The sequence below is a fragment of the Apaloderma vittatum genome, unplaced genomic scaffold (genome assembly GCF_000703405.1).
Source record: "Apaloderma vittatum isolate BGI_N311 unplaced genomic scaffold, ASM70340v1 scaffold164, whole genome shotgun sequence".
Taxonomy (NCBI): domain Eukaryota; kingdom Metazoa; phylum Chordata; class Aves; order Trogoniformes; family Trogonidae; genus Apaloderma; species Apaloderma vittatum.
Window position 1 is genome coordinate 4652 of NW_009714121.1, and position 4672 is coordinate 9323.

The 4672-nt window shown below is 38.3% G+C and overlaps 1 non-coding gene across 1 annotated transcript; it reads right to left on the minus strand.

The window, feature by feature from the left end:
• Positions 1 to 640: 640 nt before the first annotated feature.
• On the minus strand, positions 641 to 724 carry TRNAV-GAC. Its single transcript is given in 2 exon segments — positions 641 to 676; positions 687 to 724. It is a non-coding gene; the product is annotated as a tRNA-Val (tRNA).
• Between the last annotated feature and the right edge of the window lie 3948 nt (positions 725 to 4672).

Genomic DNA, 4672 nt, shown 5'->3' on the forward strand with positions numbered 1-4672 from the left:
GAATCCAGCTGCAATCCTGGGATCCAGATGGCTACTCCCTATGAGCCTGTTTACGTAATCATATATTTTGCTTTTGCATAGCATTATGTTTCCCTTTCTGTGTCCTTTAGATGTTTTGGCATTTCCCTTTCTGTGTCCCCGTTTAGACAGAGATGAGCTTTTACAAGGTGTTGCAGAATAATGGTGATTACTGTCAGAGAGGAACTTTTTAATGATTTACATGAACTTCAGAAGTCTGATTAATAAATTGCCTCTTGGTTGACTGAGTGAAAGCTAGCTTTCAGGAATCTCGCACTATTCCTTATACCAGTAGAGGTTTCTCTCAGATTTATTGGTGTTTGGAAAACATATAAGTTCATCTCTTGTAAAATAATAGACAACTGCATACATATTCTTAGTTTTGTGACAATAATCACTAGTTAAAATAGGCAAGTCCCAGAGCTACACCCTAGGCTCCTTTCACACAAATATTTGATTGATTAAAAAATATTTGTAGCTATTTCTATATCTGTAGCTAGAATATGCTTTTCTATATAGATCATAGAATGGCATAGGCTGGAAGGGACCTTAGAGATCATCTAGTCCAACTTCCCTGTTGTGGGCAGGGATGCCACCTCTCGACTAGACCAGGCAACACATGGGGACCGAGCGGGAATCGAACCCGCAACCTCGGTGTCGGTCATTGTTGTCAGCACCGCGCTCAAACCACTGAGCTAACCGGCCCCCATAGATATACTATATAAGCATGTTTTTCTATATAGATATACTCACACACTCCTAATAATGCAAAGATTGGCCTTAGTACCTACTAATAGTAGGTAGGAGAGAGAAGCAGTTTACTGAGTCATGCTGAGAAAACATATTTGTAGGGTCTGGGATCAAATTACCAAATCAGTGGTTTTTTGAATTATCTAGATACGATTAAGTAGTAAGGGAGGAGATGGCTGTGGGAAGAATGACATTTCAGTGTTTGACACTAAAATAGTCAATAAAAACAAGCCTATTTTTGGCCTGTTTCAGAAACAAAAGGTGGCTGTTGAAGTATTGAAACTATTGTAACTGTTGTAACTATTGTAACTGTTGAAGTATTGTAACTATTTGTTCCTTGTTTTCTCCTAGCTGATCTGAAATTATAAGTGCATTTATGGAAACTTTAGCTGTGCAGAGTGTTGCTAAGTACTGTTTATTTTCATAAACTTTGTTTTTTGGTTTAGTGGAAGTAGAGTGAAGCCCTCAAAGATGATTCTTTGAAAAGAAATGTTGGCCATGCTACTTTTACAATAGAAAAAAAATATTGTAAGATTGTTTTACTGAGAAGGAAGGACAAATGGCATGGGTTGTGTAAAAATGTAGCCGATAGGACTTCTGAAAAAAAATAAATTTTTAATAACAAAGTTGCTCAGGGAAATATTCTGTAGGAAATTAAAAGCTGCTTGGAACATGCAGGAAAAAATTACAGGTGTGAGAAAGCAATGAGAAGACATGTGACAAGGGTTGGGGCTGGGCCAGCTACTAAATGTTGGTGGATTCTCTCTAATCCCCTCCCTCCTCAAAGGGAAAGGTAATAAGGCAGGGAGACTATAACAGCTTTAATAAAACAATAGTAGTACTCATAAGGAAATAATGAACTATATACAAATATATACAAAACTGATATCAAATCCAACTGCCCACCCTCAATGGCAACCACCACTGATGCTGCAGAGCAGGCAGGCACTGGGGAAGCCCCAGGCTCAGTGGCAGAGGGGAGTTGGACACAGAAGCTGGATTGAAGAACTCAGGATCAGGATCAAAGGGAGACGAATGCATGGACTCCTCCTCAGACTCTGGCATTGAAGAAATGATCTTAACCCCTATGATTGCTCAGATTTATACTAAATATGACGTATATGGAGTGGGATACTTTTGTTAGTTAGGTTTGGGTCACCTGTCCATTCCTCCCCAGAGATACAATCTTTTTACTTCGTTGTGACCATTTTACTTCCCAGCACATATTATGTTACACAAGATCCAGCAGTGACCTTATTTATGATAGGAGCAAGTGTAAGCAAGAGCTTTTCTGCATACTAATCCTTGGTGGTAACTATAAACATCAGGCATTGTCACTTCTAGTAGAAGACGTCTGCAAAAACATGCTGTTAACTTTAGAAAGTGCTGTCTCTTGGAAAAGACTGATCTGAAAAGTAAAATCACTGAACAGAATTGGTTCTCTTCAGCAAAAACCAGGACAAGATTGTGGTTACCTCTTATAGAAATTCATCATGGAGTACCAAAAGTCACTTTAAATCAGGTAGTTCAAAAAGAAGTGCACCTATATAACTTTTTCCTTTCTCTGCAAAGAAAGACCTTTCCCATCTTGCCAAGGTGCTGGCAGATCTGGAAGAGTTCTTTGGAATAACGTATGCATATAGTGTCTGCATGTGTGAAAATAATTCATTCTTCTGCTCAGCTGTTCACATTTTATAAACATGAAATTAAGTTACTTAATTTATTTTCTGTTGCCTAGCCCAGTGTTAAGAAAGTGTTTGGCTACTTCTGTTTGAGTAGCTAGTTTGCAGGTGATCCTTAGCCTAGAACAGTGGCAAACACAGAGATCAGCCAAATTTTTGAAGCAAGAGCAAAGGGAACAGGTTTCAGAAAAGGTAGGTTAGAGGAATGCTGTAAGACTGAATCAAAGCCTATTGAAACAAAGAGGAATTAAATGAGACTTGTAATTGGGAGCCTAGGACCTCATCTCAGTCAAAATACTAGTTTTCTTTCTAACAACTGTGAGCCTAGTGTGCAGTTATAGTATCAAGAAAACATTCAGGCCTCCAAAATATTGATTAGTTATTATATGATGAAGATCATAGTTTGATCCAAACCATAACAATATACTCAAGAATACTCTGATACAGATACAGGTGAGATTGTGCTCACGAGTCAACGTAAACCCAAAAGAACTACATTGATTTCAGCAGAACACCTGTGCCTCGGAGCAGTGTGAGTGAGAAAAAATTTTAGCCAATACCTGAGCAAATAAGCAGAGAGGTCATAGCACTCATCTTCTACCTATAGAAAATGCTATAAAGTTCAAAAATAGTAAGAAATTTATGTCAAAGGCATAATTTTACCGAAACAGGAATCTGGACATTCCAGATATACAGGTGTAGTTAGTACATCAGAAGACTGATAAATCACCAACCTCAAAACCCAAATGTACTGTCCAAACAGGTTAAACAGTGTTATATTTCCTCCTATGTTCTCCAAGATAAGGAGCTCTTTAAAATTGTATTTTTATGAAGCTCCAAGAAGATAAAGAAGGGGAAAAAGTAGTAAAGAGAGACACAATTAAATTAAAAGTCCAGAATTATAGAATTCCTCATCAAGTCTTCTTCAGAGTCTAATGAATCATTCAGTTCCATTTCATTCATCTTTTCTAGTTCTCTCCTCTAGGCATTTCAAATTGCTTTGTGTCGTAGTCATAAAAAAGAAATGTATGCCCCTCAGAAAGGATACACAGTTTTGAAGGAAGTAATATAGGCGTGTCCAATTTAAGAGCAGCATAGTCCACCTTCAGAGAAATTAGTCTTTTCCGGGAAGCCTGAGTGGCGTTAGCAATATATATCGTTAGGTAGATATTTGCTTAGGCAGAGCCTCTTTCTGTTGTGTCAGGTTTAAAATTCATCTTCACACCTCACATTAGAGGTAAAACGTGACTGAAGTGCAGGAGTGAATTCTTGAGGTGTTTTTCTCTTTCTTTAGGAGCTGTGAGGAGGACAGGAGAATGCCAGAACTGAAATTGGAGATGACTATCATGTTTAGCCTGGAGTAAAACCTCGATTTAGGATACCTGGAAACGGTTCCTCCAGAAAGGCTTGTTATCTCAGAGGTGGTGTCACTGCAGCCACTTTCTGGGCTGAAAAGTCTTGAAACCTTGCATTGTCTCTTGAAACAGCACTGGAATTCCCAAGTTGGTTTACAGGACAAATGCCTCATTTCTTCCCACCTAACTTTACCTGAGGCATGTATTTTGGGAATGTGATCCCTCTAAGTGCCATCTGGACTTAATGCACACAGGGAGACACCCACAGAAGCTGAATAAGCTGCCTGAGGTGTGACTCATTCACAAGAAGTGCCTGTAATTTTCCATTGGCTACCAGTTTTGTCCAAGACGAGTCAAGATGAACAGATTTAGGTGGGTGAAGTTGGCTCAAATGTCAGCATATATTTTAGAAATATTTTTGCTGAGTATAAAGTTAGCCATTCCTTTCATGCAAGAGATTTTTCTTCTAAAACTCAGAGAGCTCTTTGGATGTGCATAGATATGGACAGTAAAATGAAAGCCACAAGCTACAAGTTCCACTTTTTTTTAGGTGACCAGCCTGAGATATGGCAAGTTGCATGTACATCTAAAATATCTGTGGTCATAGTAACAGTAACTAAGTTGAGAGTATAACTTCAGGTCCACATTCTGTTCTCTTATATGGAACCACCATTACTTCTTTAAAATGGTTTATTTTTCTATTCTAAGTAAGGAGCAGGGAGGAGTATAAGAGTAAAATGTATATACATTTTTAGATCATAGAATCATAGAACAGTTTCAGCTGAAAAAGACCTTCAAAATCATTGAGTCTAACCCTTGTCCTAGCCCTATCAACACCACTAAACCATGTTCTTCAGCACAACATTT